General features: G+C 45.4%; 1 long non-coding RNA gene across 1 annotated transcript; it reads right to left on the minus strand.

Annotated features, from left to right (window-relative positions):
* Nucleotides 1-11,367: 11,367 nt before the first annotated feature.
* Nucleotides 11,368-16,325, minus strand: LOC104912426. The gene is made up of 4 exons (XR_004160841.1): nucleotides 14,931-16,325; nucleotides 14,686-14,830; nucleotides 13,377-13,474; nucleotides 11,368-11,899 (listed from the first exon to the last, which is right to left on the minus strand). It is a non-coding gene; the product is annotated as an uncharacterized LOC104912426 (long non-coding RNA).
* Nucleotides 16,326-16,341: the final 16 nt, after the last annotated feature.

A 16,341-nucleotide genomic window follows, 5' to 3' on the forward strand; every position in this document is an offset into this window, starting at 1 on the left:
TGCTTTAACTCCTTCATGCCTAACAGACAAGCCCTCTCTCCCCCAGCCCCAGCCCTGCCCTGCAGACCTGAAGGACCTGCATTAAATCCCTGCTACAGAGACAAGCATTGGGTCTCTCTCCTTCAGCTTCCTCCTATGCCATTGCTTGCCCAAGTGGCTCTCTTGCTTACAGAAAGTGGCCAAGATGGTCATAAGCGCCAAATTGGCCACTGATGGCTTGGGTTCAATGGTCCTGTACCTGACTGTAAGCAGACTTTTTGGAAAGAAACACAGAGAGAAGGGAGCTATACTGAGCACTGTGCTGTGCCGACGGTAACTGCTGGAGGCTCTGTTGGGCTCTGGCTTCCAAACTCCCACTCTGCCCATTGTCACAGCATCCTTGGGCCTTCACCTTGATCCTTATCTGCCCTGTGCTCATGACTGTCCCCTGCTTCAAGATTGGCATGGAGGAAGAGTAGAAGGCATGATACTTCATTTCTTCATGTTCATCATCAAAGGATGCCCTGAAGCACTGCTCTGGCCAACCACTGGGTGTGTTGTGACCAGGGAGCAACTGCTGGCTTTGTTACCCTCTGATACTATGAATAATTTCAGCAAAATAATAATAATAATAATAATAATAACAACAATAATAATAAAAAAGCATCAAATCTTTCCCAAAGCAAGATGGGCAAAAGAAAGGGACGACAAAGAGCTCCCCATCACCTCCAGTTGCAGAATACTCAGTGGTCCCCCAAAAGGAGAGATGAGCCCCTGTGACCACAGAGATCATTAGGAAAGAGAACTTCTCAGCAACTTTATGAACTAACTTTATAAGCCGAAGAGCCAGTTAAAACGGCTGCAGCATCCTTTCAGCAAATGTAGATATACTGATTTAAACCAGCTGCCAATCTTTGGCCCATAACACAACACAAAAAGTAACCCCTTCCCAGCAAGCAACGAATTGGTTCCATTTCATACATGTGTTCAGGGAGGAGAAAAGATCATAAAAAAGAATTGCAAATGGAAACTTACAAGCAAAACTGCTTTTCTCTTGCCTTTTTCTTTCTTTCTTTTTTTTTTTAATAAGTATATGCATTTTGACTCATTCTTTTCTGCAGAAAACTTGAAGAAAATGTCTGCCCAACATTCACAATTTAGAGAGATCTTTACCTCCCGGTGTAAAGATGGATAGGCAATTCTTCTGCAAAAGCAATGGCATGGTTTATATAAAATTTAGAGTCTCAGAGAGCAAGAAAGATGAAAATCTAGCCCCAGGTAGCATTGCAGCACTCACCATCCTGCCAGGCAAGTTGTGATCCTTAATGCACAATTAGAAGGGTGTAATGTAAACTAGCCAAGGAGCGCAGTGGACCTGATTCTGCGGTTCTTTCCGTGGCTTCAAATTGAGGCTAACTCAATGAAAACCAGTGGAAAGTACAAAAATAAAAGCAGGATGAAAACATTTCAGACCTTTTGAGTGATGCTGGGTCAGCCCCAGTTTCCCTCTGCTCCCGCGCAGAGGCAGAAGGTGCCATTAAACAACATTTATGTCTCCGTGTCCGAAAAGCAGAGCTTTCCTGCCCTCTGCTTGGCTGCAGCAGCTGCCCTGCGGCCCCTGCACAGCTGGACCAGTGCGAGGAAACCACATCTCTTCTCTGCCTTTCCTGGGGTCCTTCCCTCTCCTCTGCCCCCCTCTTTGTATGGTATGTGGGGGGAGAGGGTGGTGGGGGGCACAGATACTGGCTCACTCTTTTCAATTTTTCCTTTCATCGCAATTTAAATGGACTTTTTTTTTCCCCCTGTATCCAAGCAGGTCATCATTTAGAGGCTGTGATTTATGTAATGGTGGTTTTAACCCCACTTAGAAATCGGCTGCTTTCATGATTTATTGATTCCTTCTTCCCCTTGTTAATTTGACTCATTTCTTAGGAAATTATTCATAGTTAATCATGGTGAGAATAAAATTAGTTATAGTGCCCACTTTGCTGCAAAGGGAGTGTAAATAACTTTTAAACAAATCGGAAAAAAAAACAAAACAGGCTAAAGCAAAATAAATAAATAAAGAAAGAAAGAAAAGAAAAGAGAAAGAAGCAGACACAAAGCCAGGAGAATATATATAAAATGGTAATGATCCAAAGGGGGCATTAAATGAAGCCTTGTCACTGTTTCGGGGTAATGTACAAATTTACATTCCACGGGAGCACGGCTTTTACAGCAGGCTCTCGTCAATTGAATTTGCCATATCTTCTGGGAAATGCACAATTTGGAAGATAAAATCTCCCACCACTCCACCACCACCGCCACCATTCAGAAGATTAAAAAACCCCGCCAACTCTGTTGTGTGCCTTTTGTGCCCACTAGAGGAATGTAAAACCATTATATTTAAGTATCATAATGGCCAACATATGCTTTTTCTTAGAAATGACACCACCATCTGGATTAAGTTCTCCTGATCATTTCAGACAATGTTACGATTATTATTTTTTTTCCCTTCAGGACAAAGAACTGCCCAAAAACCAACCACAGTTGCAGATGGGGAATTTTTGCTTTTTCCTTTTCCACCGCCGGCAACCTTGAGGAACGCAGTGAACTCTTTATACGAACCTACACCATTTGATTCCACTTGCTATTCGATCACAAAAGCCTACCTGGATACACCCCAACACTAAGCTTACAAGACTCCCATTGCCTTTGGCCGTATAACTTCACTATTGCAGTTAATAAAGTATGTAATTACTGTAATGATGAAATTACGTCGTGTTCCTGTTTGCAGCGGTCTCTTACACAACTGGACATTAAATATTGCACGGGAAATGCAAGCTTAACCCTTTTGCTTGAGGAGGGCTTTCGAGCACACCAGTGTGCCAAGGGGAGGTCTGCTCACCTGAGTGGCTCCTTCCCAGCCTCGTGGCTATTGTCATGAATAGAGGGGACCTTCTGGGCCACCACATCCAACCGGCTGTGTCTGGGAATGGGCACGCCGGGATAATTGATGTGCTCAATCTGACCATGCACAGGTGGCACGGAGACGGCGTACAGCAGCTTCTCGGGTTTGCTAGTGCCATCTGTTGCCACAGGAACATCTGTCGTCAAGGTCACCCTGTCACCCTCTGTTAAAGTTACAGGTTTGGCGAGTAGAACAATGTCACCTAAAAAAAAAAAATAAAAAAAAAAAGAATAAAAGGGAAACCAATGGGAGAGAAATGAAAAAGGGAAATATTCCTTTTTGCATCCCAGACATCAGCCTTCTGCCTCAGGGAAGAAGAAGAGGAGGGAGCAAAAGCATGGCGAGGAGCAATAAAGAAAGAATTTCACCAAAATACTTGAGGAAAATATTTTCATTTTACATTTTAGAGACATTTTAAACAGAGCTCTAACATTTGTTTTCTAATATGCCCCATTGTGAGTCTCAGAAAGCAAAATCACAGTTTTATCTAATCCCAGGCTGAGTGAGCTTATAGAGGAATACATGTATTTATCTGGCTGCGTGATTTCTCCAAAATATTGAAGCCAGCTTTGATTTTCTGTTCGGGGAGAGAGAATGACCCAGTTGTTTAGAAAGAACAATTATGTTAATAGATCCAAATGAGCCAATGGACAGAATGCGTTAATGAACTAAGCATTAAGCACGGGCACTGTGTTTTAAGCCGATAGTGATGCTGTAACCTCAGCAACAGAGGTTCTGGCTCCATTAGATTTATTTATGAAGAGCTCCACCACATCGCCCAAGGACCAGTGCAATTTTCCCTTTTATAAAGCAGTAGGCACAGAAAATTAAAGCTGCTAGAAAATTGATCAACTGGTCTTCTCTGAAGAGGAGTAGAGATGATTTACCTCATCCTTCTTCATCCTTTTCTATTATAACTCTCTTTGGTTTTAAAAACATCTGAATTGGAGTGGCAGCAAAACAGCTAGTCATGAGGTGCAAGAAAACTGTTTGGGTCACCCAAACTACAGCCTGGGCTCAGGAGACCTCAGCTTCCACTGCAGCACAACAGCCAAAGGCAGAGGCATGGACAAACGTTTTATCTGAGGATGCTGCAAAAGCAGGAGAATGACATCAACCAGCTCCTGCTGCTGTTGGCCAACCTGCAACAACAAACAAGTCACAACAATCGCACTTGTAGCATGGGCTCCACAGGAGCCTTTTTCTGTTTTTTGCCTTCTTGTTGCATTGCCAACTGGCTTTCAGAAACAACAGGTTCCCGTTAAATGCAGAAGGTTACAAGTAACATCTGAGAACTGTGCTTGTCAGAGTTTGGGGTTTTTAAAGTTTACTTCTCCAGTAAAATCTGCACTAATTTAGCTGCTTTTCAACCCTGTTTGATAGTTAACCTTTGATATTAACCCCCTTAATACCAATTCTCCTATGCAGCTAACGTGGCAAATGAAACCCATGAATGAGGCCTGATACATTCAAGAAGTGACAAATAGCAGAGGAAATTATTCTAAGGACATGATAGTAATTCATAATATATTAGCCAGCTTGCCCTCATACAGAAAAAAAATGTTAATTGTGCTTGAGGAAAATCATCCAAATGAAAAATTGTCAACTCCTTCACCAGCGCAATAAGCATCAGCAAAACTCACCAGTTCGGAGAAGTTATGGCACTGGAAAAGTAATTTATGCTGTGTTGGAAAAGTTGGGGGTTCTGACATGTTGGTTGCATCTGTGAAGGAGTATAAATTTGTATGGGATCTCAAAGAACAGGGTCTTGCAAGATCATTTTCATTTCCAAGGAGGAAAGCAGAAGAGAGAACTTAGAAAGGGAAGGATGGGACAACAGCATCAGAAGCAGCCAGGGATGCAGGACATCAACCCGCAGCACGTTTTGCTCAGGGGTTGCAGAAGTCCACGCTGAAGATAAGCAGAAACAGTGCTTTGTGTTCACTTTTTTATAGAAAATCCAAACAAACAAGATAAAGTAAGGAAGAAACAGAAATATGCAAATGCAATTAACCCAAGATCATTTTTGCCCATGTGGAAAAGGGCCAAGTTCCAAGCTTGGGAATATTTTGATACAGTTTTCAGAGTCCTGGCAGGGGACAATGACATTCACCCAGGCTGTCCCTTGTAGAAAGACTTTCTACTCCTACCTGTCACACTGCTGCATTGCCCCATGACTGATGCCCATGACCAGGCACCCACCAAGTCTAAACACTCCAAGAACTTTATAAAACTGGGAGGTTTTACCTTTGCTGCCCCATCCGATGTGCTCCAGAGAGGTGCAATGATGGGAGTCTACCCCACAACTCATGACATGGAGAAGACTTCTCGATTACACCTCCAACACTCTGACATACATCCTGATTTTTTGGGGGTCCTGTGCAGAGCCAGGAGTTGGACTTGATGTTCCTTCCAACTCAGGATATTCTATGATTCTATAATTCTGTTTTCTATTTGTTTCCTTTCCTCAGCCAGATACTCAAAATAGTGAGGATACGTTCCGCTAAGGGGCTGCGACACACAACAATAGGACACGTAGATCTGAAGCTGCTCATCTAGCAGCAACGATTGGCCTTAATATGTTCATTTTTTTTTTGATGCTAGAAAAAAACTCTCTCTGATTTAAAGGAAAACCAGGCTTCCTACTGTGGCGATGGGTGAGCCCTGCACCCAGCTGCGCCTCAAGTACCCCAGCATCCCCCACAGGCTCCTGGAGCCACTCAGGCTTTGGATTTGCTTCCTTGCATGTCGTGGGCTTGAGAACCTGACTTGAAATATAACATTAGTGGGTTTGCAGTAAAAGCGGCAGAGAGGATAGGATGACAAGCGGGGCAGAGGGGACTGGTGGAAAGCAGGTGTGGAGGAGGAAGATAGGAGGAGGAGAAAGAGGAAAACATGACTGAGTAAGTAAACGCAATGCTATTATACATATTGAAAAGAGCACCCATATATAGAGCACCCACCTGTGCTCACTTCTTTTGAACACTGCCTTTTTTAATACACAGCAAGAGATGGGCTTATAACCGAGCTCCCAACATGCAGCAAGGAGGGCTGCGGGGTGGGTGCTCCCCCGTTGATCAGCTCAACACTGGTGGCACTGGGGTGCTATGGGACGGGTGGAACAGGGGGGATCAGTCATACAGACATTGAGATGGGCTCATTTTCTGGCTATGAGGGGATGCTGTATATTTAGATCCGTACGCGCACAAACAAATATAGAAGAGAGCAATGGCTCATGTAGCCCAGGAGATACACAGGTGGAGCGTGTTTGCTCAATTCCTGCACTGAGTACAGCCTTCTTCCCTTCAGTGCTAAAATATGGCTCTACAGGAAAAAGTATTCCTCCTTAAGGGGGGGAAGGAGATGCCTAGGGAGGCAGAGAGCAAACAACGGGGCAGTTCTGGTGCCTGGTGCTGCCTGGGGAGGTGGGGGCTGCTCCCTCCCTCCATGCATCTGCACACGCTCACACCGTCCCGATTCCATGAGGCTCTGCCTAGTTTTTACTACATTTTTCCTTGATTGTACATATTATTGTCTCATTAACTGCAAAGCTTTCCAGGGCACTGAAAAGGAGAGAGCATTAAAATACACCGAAAAGTCCTGGAGCTCAATTAACACACACCAGGGGGTCTGAGGGGAGGGGAAGTGGGGGGTTTCAGCTCCAATTATAAAAGGCAAACTTATCTCTCTCTCTTTTTTTTGTAATATCAGCTAATTAGACTTTGACAACCAATTAGCAGATTTTTAGCTTTGCTGAGGATCAAGTTAGCGCCGAGAAAGTCGGAGGCAAGGAAACCAAACACGCAAAGCGCTCCTCTCCTACCGCTGCTTTAGGGCTGCCCCAAACACCAACCCCATCCAGCAGGGCCAGGCCTTGCTCGGGATGGATGGCCACATCCATGCTGGTGGAAGTGGGGTGCACGGCTCTGCCTGCGAAGCGGAGCTCGCCCGGACTCCCACTGAGCTGCAAAGCAGAGGAGCTCTCGGCAGCCTCCTCGCAAGGTGACGTTTTAACTTTTAATAACCTTCTCGCTATATTTTTTTTTTTTTTTCCCTTACCAACCATGAAGTACCCAGATGATTATTTAGGATTAATGGATTATCAAAAGTGCCAGTTGGCACGCTCCTAAGTAAAAAGGAAGGAAAAAAAAAATTAAAAAAAAAAAGTGTAACAAATGCAGCTGTTTACTAATAAATAAAGCCTCAGCTGTAACAGAAATAAATTAGATGCATTTAATTGGTCGACTGCAAACCTCCTCTCTTTATTACAATGCTGCTTCTTGTTATTTTATGATGTCAGGGTACATGGCAGACTGACAGAGTGTTTATGAATCACAGTTTGCAGATGGCACTCCTGGTTTTTCGGCAGTTATGAGCACAAGTAGCATGAGGACTCAATAGAGGGTTTTTGCCAGGGAGGACCCCCTGAGAATTAGCTGCCTTCATTTCTCTGGTGCCAATCTCACCCTGACAGCAGCACTATTTCACAAAACCTACATTCAATAAATTACACCCGCCTGGCAAGAACTTGGAAATATTTAACACTCTGAGGACACCAGTGTCTCAATTTGATTTCTATTCATTTCCAGAGGACGCGAGGCGCTGCTTGGAACAGACGTCGTTTGTGTGCACCCGCCTGTGTTTTCCCCCCCAGCTAAAGGAAAAAAAAATAATAATAATGGTCTCTGCAGCCAGGAATATCTCGCCCTGCCTTCAGAATGATTTCAGGTCTCCCGAGGACAGTTTACGGTCTCGTGCCCTGGTCCTCCCGCGCTGCCCTGACTAATGACAGCTTTGTAATCCAGTTGGGAAATAATCTCACATCACTGCACTCGGAGCTCGTGAGCTGTAAAACTTCTGGATTGAACTCCTTCTCCTGGTCACTCCAGCGAGCTGCAAGCAAATGCATGAGGGATGTGGTCATAATTGTCAACAGATTTGTAAATTTGTGTCATTAGTTATGCGCATAATGGATTTTATTCTAATGAGCTTGTTCATAAGAATGCCAGGAGGACTTGGCCCCTTTGGAGGAAATAAACTACAAACTTTGCCCATGCATTTTAAAACACGTCAGTGGCACATACAGGGGGAAAAACAACGTTTCCTCTCCTTCCAGAGCACTGCAGCACTCACTTAAGTGAGCCTGAATCAATAAGCCGCCACTCCTTTCCCCGCTGGAAGCTCCTTCCCTACCTTTGCTGGTGTTTCTCCCATATACACAGACATTGGCAGGTGGGGGTTTGTTTTTTCTACCCACCACGTTAAAAAAGCTGGAAACCATCACAAATCTTTGGGCTAAAGGTATCAGTGTGGAAATATCACAGCAGCCCTTGTCCATGCCCTCCTGGATGAGGGCATCCCCTATATTTGGGGATGCAACACTGCCTGAGCCTCAAAGCCAGCCAGAACTGCTGGTCCCTCCTCTGAGCCCAAAGGTATGGGGACCTCTCCGCAAGGCCTGCTGCATGTGGAGGAGCAGCAGAACTAGTTGGTATTAAATCAATTTTTACTGTATCTATTACCATTAAATCTATTCTTATTCAATCCAGTTATAGCATCAGATTTGTTCTCCTGAGACAAAGGATGAAGCTTTTAAGCCTGTCTTTGGGGAAATCTACTCCTGCTTTTCTTAGAAGCAACCTGGATATTTTTATTGAATGCATGAGCTGAGTGAGAAAGCAGACAAGCCCATGGAAACCTGCTGGCACCTTTGCCAAAAAGATGTTCTCTGCATGCCCAGTGGAGCCCTCTTCTCCTGCTCTCCCCTCCTCTCTCTCTCTGATCCTGCTTTTCAGCCAACCACATATAAAAATCTTCGGCATGTGCCAAGTACTACAGATGGGTCCATTGTAGCACACCCTAATGTTCATAGCTGACACCCAGGTGTTACAGTTTGTACTTGCTTGCTAGCCAGACGGTGGCTTAGTGCCAAGGGGAAGGCACAAAGCACTCGGATACCATGCTGAAAGGCTATATAAGAGAGGCTTTAAGAGAGAGAAGAGCAGGTAAGAGGCTGTACAAAAGCAAGAGGAGGCTTGTCCATATTTTCTTGACTGCAGCGTATTCCAGGATGAAACACTGTCAAAGCCTTCTGTCCCCATAAAGCTTTGATTTATTACTGGATTACATCCCAGCATTTCCTCTCCTCTGACCTTGCCCACAAGCAGAACATCTTGTTTCAAAGCTACTGCTGAACTGTGAGTTATTTCAGGCCTGGCCATCAATATAGGCACGGGCAAAGGGAGAGCTGCTGGTTTCAGCCACTCTCGGCACGCCTAGGCTGAGGGTTTGCATAAGGAGCTCCTGAAACCACAGCAAAGCACTGCCTGCATGCAGCCAAGTTGACCTGAGAGCATTTCAATAGCTGGAAAGGGTTAACACCAGGATCCTATTTTCCCTTCCATTTTCCCCTCCCAGGAGCCTACTCCCCTTCCAGCCTAATTTCCTTCAGTTTAATTAATTTTCAGTAATCACCCGTCTAGACACCATGAGCAGCAGCCTCACACCCCAGGTGACACAGCAACGACAGGCAAAGGGACACAGCATGGACCAGCCCCTCGGCGAACCCTTCACCGCTGCAAGAAGGCATAGGCATCAACACCAAAAATCCCCCCTCAGCCTTATTATTATTTTTTGCAGAACAAATGGTTTTCAGGATTCAGGTGCAGGGAGCCTCTCCACCATCTGGCTGGCGGGGCTCCCCAGCTGTCTGCAGCGGGTGCGTTTGGAGCTGCACGTACGATGCTTCGGGATGCGCCAAACCTGCGGCACATGTGGAGAGCAAGTGTGCAGCACCGGCTTGCTCCAGAAAGCTGGGGAGAGGCCAAGTGCGTGCTATAAGGTCCTGCGTGATATGGAGCCTGTGGCCCAGGGAAGGCTCCTGAAGGCTGGGCAGCCCTTGATGGCATTCTCACAGGTGCTGGTGACACCCATCTTGTGGCCTTGTGGCCTCAACACACCATTCTGCTGCTCTGGGTGAATCCAGGAGTTCTCAGCTCGCAGAGAACAGTGGGGATCTCATGGAAGCCCGTAGAAAGGGAGAAGTACACAGGGTGTGTAGGACTGCAGTGCTCCAAGGACAGAGCTTGGTGCTGTCCCTACAGCATGGAGGAGAAGAGGTGGATAAAACAATACACTACAACTGCATCTTTTTCAACCCAGAACCAGCAGAACCCCACCAGTGAAGCACCTTCTAAGGGCTGCCACCCTCACTGCTGCTTTTTGGATCTGCCCTCTCCCACATTAATACTGATCCATTTGCACCCCAGCACTCACTGTGCCATTTACTTGCTATGAACATCCCAGAGCACACAAGGTGATCAAAGCAGAGACACCAACCACCAGTCACAGTGGCTGCTGCTACGCAGGGACTCTTGATCAATTTTTGGTCATATAAAAAGCACGTATTTAAAAACACAGAAAATTGGGCCAAGAGATAGCCAAAAAACTCTTAATATAATCTCTCTTTCAGCCAGCAGAGAATGAAAAAGAATACTAATGAAGCTTTTTGACAGAAAGGACAGCTAGTTCATGCATGCATTAGTGAGCCACCATGGTATGTGAAAAGAAGCCGTCCTCTCATTTGGGTGCAGAAAATCACTGCTAAAATCTCTTTGCCTTGGCCCAGAGTGAGACACAGCACTGGTGTTTACCAAGCACAGTGTGATCTTAGAACCTTTCACATTTAACCCATACAATCTGGGTTTTCAGGTCCGCACCACAAAGCCTCCCTCAGAGCATCGCTTCCTTCCTCATCCAACATGAAGGACTCCAAGGGTTTCTTGGCTGTGCATTCCACTTCACCACAGAACTGTTTGAGTTGGAAGGGACCTTTAAAGACCACCTGATCCCACTCTCCTACAATGAACAGGGACACCCACAGCTCCACTGGATGCTCAGACCCCCGTCCAACCTGACCATGGGTGTCTGCAAGGATGGGGCACCCATCACCTCTTGGGCCAACCAGTGCTTCACTGCCCTTACAGCGTCACCCTTGAAGGTTTGTGAAGGACCAGCAGCCTCCCAAACACTTGTAGCACTGTATGGCAGCCCAGGAGGAATGAAACTGTCCCCAGCAGCCGACAGCATTTTCCACTTTCTGATCATTGTGCTGTATTTACCGAAACAAAACTTTGTCAGGAGAGACCACCTGACTCCTGAAAGGTTCTGTGTGTGATCCCAGCAAAAAAAAAAAGCAAAACAAAACAAATGAAATCCACACGACAGAGCACATTAAAGTCTATTTGGGTGTTACAAGCTAGTTTCCTAATGCACTCAGGATGCCAGAAAAATGGAAGTTCACTTTTACAATCACTTCCCTCCCCTCTGGTGCTCCCCCCTTCCCCTTCACTTCAGTAGATTATGTGAGACTCATTACTTTTTATAACTCTGAACAAAAAATCATAATCGTACTGGTTCTTACTAATATTATGCAATGACATAATGCCATTTGGGGAGGTGTCGCACAAAGAGGCTGACTTTTACTGGCTTCTGATGGCAGGGCTCTCCACTTTACATTCTGTTTTATGTAAGCCTCCTCAGAATTTATTGTCCACTGAGGATTTCTCAAGTTGCTTAATTATAAAAGGAAGAAGACAGCACAGTGGCTTAGCGAACCGACATAAAAGTCAGCTGAAAGGTGTCACTGCAGAGAAGGGTGGTGGAAGGAGATACGGCAAGAAGCAGCTGTAGGAGTGAGTTTGAGGGGTTGAGCTTTCCCTGCGTGTGCTGAGGGACGCTGTATGGCATCCACCTCACTCTGATGACTTGTGGGTGAGCTGGGTGAGCTCCAGCTGGGGCAGGCATGGAGCTGGGGCAGGCATGCTCATGGGGCATGGGCACTTCTGAAGGACATCCTGCAAGGGACCTACCTGAATGCAGGAGGATGTTTTCTCTGACCCGGAAATAAGCTTTGCACAGCAGCTTCAGCTTCCAAGAAGTTGAAACAAACCAAAACAAGGAATGGAGACACTGGTGAAAAACAAAACAAAACAAAACAGTGGCAGTCACTTCCCAGTTAGCAGCTGCACAGAATTCACTGAGAATAGTGATAACAATGCTGAGTAAGGATAATTAAAATACATGCATGTGCTGCAGGAATGATTATTTAAAGATGTTATTTTGGTCTCTTTTACACTGCTTGGTGCTTGGCCCATGAACGTGTCCAAAAGAGGCAGATCTGGCTGGAAAAACCAAATGCTGTTCAGTATTTTCCCTGCTACATTTTCACATCTCAGAGAAAACTGTGGAAGTGAGGGATCTGTACCTAAGGTTCTGTAGTTTGTGTGACCATCGCCTGCTCAGCATGACACCATGGGTCTCACTTCTCTTGGCAGCCATACAGGGCTCGTGCTTTCATATGGATGAAGCATTTCTGAGCAACTTCTCCAATTTATTAAGCATGAACAGGCTCATCTTAGCATCAAGCAGACAGAATTTTTAAAAAACATTTCAACAAATATGCTACTGTGGGACTGGAACAGAAAAATTTGCCTCTTGCAAGCATGGGAATTTTCTCTTATGAAGTCCTTTGGCTTTACAGCTCGGTGCAGAAGAACACATTCCCTGCAACATGGCCAAGAGGGAACTGGTGAAAGTAGCACCTTTCAGCCTCTCAACAAAAGGGCTTCATTTGTTCCGTGAACTAAGAAAGGCATGAACAGCATTTGAGAGATGAAGCTTGCCTCTGATGGATTAGAAAATCATGGTATGGCTTGGGTTAGAAGGGACCTCAAAGGGATCATTCAGTTCCATCCCTCCTGCTGTGGGCTGGGTTGCCAAGCACTAGATCAGGCAGTAGGTCAGGTGCCCAGGGCCCTAAAAACCTCCAGGGATGGGGCATCTACAACCTCTCTACGTGGTCTGTGCCAGCACCTCAAAAAAAATAACATGGAAATTACGTAAGGTGAAACAAGCGGTGTCTCCGTGGGGTTGCTCCAGTAGGATGGAGCGACCCTACAACTAAAGCCATTTGAGGTAGGGAAACTGCAAGAAATGGGGGAAAGTAAAGAAAGATACGATAGGCAAGGAAAACAACAACAAAGGGAGCAGGCTGAGAAGGGTAAAAAAAATATAGCTGTGGGCACAACTCTTGCTAGGAGGGCAGGAGGAGGCTGGCAGTGTTTCCTCAAGCCCAGAGGGGCTGGAAGCCCTATGGAAACGCTGCTAGGAGCAGGGACACGTGCCCATTTTGCAGCTTCTCCTTGTTTACTGCTTCTATGAAATTTTTCACAATGCACACGTAGCACTCTGGGAATGAAGCCAAAGCCCTTTCAAAGGGGTGAGCTTTGATGCCCCTGCACCAAGAGCTCTAGACGGAGCCAACCTGTGCTGAGTTTTCTGCTTTCCCCTGCAGCAGGGAGCCTAGCAAAGGGCCCCAGCAATCCAGGCAGATGTCTTACTGCACGCATGCACTGATTTATGCCTCAAAATGAAAGCTTGCATCAACCTTCACAACTGGAGTCCACCAGGTCTTTTGTGACCAAACAGCTTTCCTGCGCTCTATGGAGATTCAGACCCTGCTAGAGTCAGATCTGGAGACATTTTCTGTTTCAAAAGAGGAAAAAAATAGAGAAAAATAACACAAAGAGTTTGAATTTATCACAGTACTTCTGCCAGTTTCTAGAAGGAAGAAATTCATGTGGGGAGTAAAGATGGCTTTCATTTCAAAAAAGTACACAATAAAAAGAATAATAATAGCCACAGCAACAACCAACAACCATTAAAAATATAAACGCGACATTGCAGCTAATTGGGTCTAAATTTAACATTGATCTGAGTGGAATATTTTTGTATTTCACACAAGTTTGAGAAGTTTGCTTTCTCTTTGAGACAAAAGTTTAATTTTTCAAATCCCCAAAGTTTTTGTGGGATGAGAACTTATTTTTAGCTCTGCAAAGTATTTCTGGGTGTCGAGGAGACACTGCTACCATCACCATGCAGAGAGGGCACTGAAGTACTGGTCTCACTGATGCTTTTCCCCCTATGGCTTGTGGAAATCTTTTAAAGAGTCTACAAAGGGCAAGCAGCAAAATCAATATTTTAAGTATTGTGGGTTTTTTTTTGTTTGTTTGTTTTTGTTTTTTAGGCCGTGTCTGACATTACTGAGGAGACTCAGAAGCTCCACCAGCTTTTATTTTATTTTTTTAACTTGTGAATTCTTAAGAGGAGAGACCTTAATTAGGCCAAAATGAGTGTTACAGCCATGAAATGAGTGAAATCACATCTCCCACATCCTGGCCTCACAGCAGGACCCCAGGCCAAGAGCTCTGGCTCTCTTGGAAGGAATGTGAGCATTAACACTGCTTTCAATGGACTTTGGACCTTAAATATTAAAAAAAAAAAAAAGCACAACATATTCTTTCCAACATGATTCACTGCTAAAAGTAGATTACGGGAAATGGAGAAAGAATACAGAAGGAAACAGGAGAAGGTCCTAGAGTGTAAAATAAAGAGCAGCCCTGGCCTCACTGAAGACAACCAGACAAGCAATCCTACACCCAGAGATAGCAAAACAGCTATTTGTGCACAGATAGCTTTTGCTGGGTGGTACTGAGGGGCTCCTTGCAGTCCTGCACTATGTGGCAGCATGTGTAGCCTTGCTACCAGCCAGTTTTTGGAGAAAACAGATGAGAAGAAAGCACAGTCTCTGCACTGGGAGCAGGCTTGGAGATGCTGCTGGGGAGATGGGTTGCTTTCATGTATTTCATTTTTTCTTCCTAAGTCTTTATGCCCTGAATGTCACTTAGATAGCTAACCTGGAAAGATGAGGGATTTCATCGTTGACTGGCATGATGTAGATGTAAAGCGTCCCTTGGACTGTGCGCTTGCCATCTGTCAGCTGTGCAGTAAGACTATCCTCTAGGCTTTCTGTGTCATCATGCATGTATGGCAGCATCCGTCCTAAGGGAAAGAGGGGGAGATCAAAACGAAAACCCTGGGTCCTCTAAAAACTCAGGACTCAGTGATCATATTATTTATGAAAAAGGCACCCTGGCTCTACCTGGAATTTCAGATGTTAGTCCTGATCTCTAAGCACTATGGATCTGGTGTCCTGGAAAGCCCAACTTTCTTCCACTGAAATAAACCCTTGTTGCTGCTGCAGTGCTGATGCTCAGCATTACAGCAGGACCTGTGTGATCCCACACAACTCACAGCCAACACTGTCACCCAGACTGATTGCTGAAGGACCCTCAGGAGAAGGTTTTGGTATTTTTCTTCCATGGCAGACTAGCTGGCAGCTCAGGTCCCTCCCCAGGGGTAAAAGCTGCCCTTTGAGCCACGGGAGCAAAGTGACGAGGAAATGTGGGATCAGGTTGTTTGTAGGAGGGGCTAAACTGGAAGTGGGAAAGTCATCGTCCTGAATACACACAGGTAAACATATCTAGAGTTTGCTGAACCTTCACTGCTTGAACACACTGGGAGGAAGTGTTCTGAAGTTTAACTGCAAAAGAATTAAAGGAAAAAATATTACTAGAAATAATTGGCTTCATCCAATAAAGGTTATTCTGGACAAATAGCAAGAGATATGGAAAAAAACAATCTTTACTACTTTCTTTTCTCCAAAGATTTTAAGAGGTCTTATAAAGGCAGCACACCCCTTATGTTTCCCCAAAGAGCACATTGCCAATTGCAGGTAGTGTCACCTTCTGAACCCACCAGGAATCCACCAGCTCCAGCCCAGTCCTTCCAGCCCCATCGACTGTTATCTGCTATACATGAGAAGATGTAACATCATATTTGCAGTAAGAGGGAAAGTTTTCTCCTAATAAATCAGTAGCAGTGAGGTACTTTCTATGTGATTCTGATTTTGCTAAATTGAGAAATCACATCTTGGTCTCACTATAGCAGTGAGCAGAGTGTGCCCGAGGTGCAGGATGTTGGGATTTGGGGATGTTAGGATTATGGAATGTCATCCTCTGACAGCCCTGCTCACAGCTGACCTGTGTCACCACCAGCCTGGGCACAAGTGGGCTTCCATCAACCAGCAGCAAGACACACCAGCCCCCACAGATAGATATTTTTTGTTTCTTCCACAAAATAAGTATTTATGGAAAATGCATTTACATAACTAAAAAGATCCATTCAGCTGTTGAGTCTTTGTTAGGGAGAGGAAATCGCAGTAATTAACAACAAAACCTTCCAGAGGTTTCTTACACCTGCTTTCTATCTTGCTTCCAGCAGCTCATACAGGCTGAGCACTGAGCAGCTGTGCTGTGTGCAGGACCTGACCATCAGTGCTGAGCAACCCCAGGGCACATCCAGAGCATCCTGCAGCATCACAACCGAAACAAATAGGGGGTAGGGGGCCCTCCTCACATCTGCATCCCACAGCCTGCATGCAGCCCCAGCCCCCAAAACCCTCACCTTCTTCAGAGGTCTTGCAGAGCTCAGCCTGCAGAACCGACTGGCTG

This window comes from Meleagris gallopavo, chromosome 10 (assembly GCF_000146605.3).
Source record: "Meleagris gallopavo isolate NT-WF06-2002-E0010 breed Aviagen turkey brand Nicholas breeding stock chromosome 10, Turkey_5.1, whole genome shotgun sequence".
NCBI classification, from domain to species: Eukaryota; Metazoa; Chordata; class Aves; order Galliformes; family Phasianidae; genus Meleagris; species Meleagris gallopavo.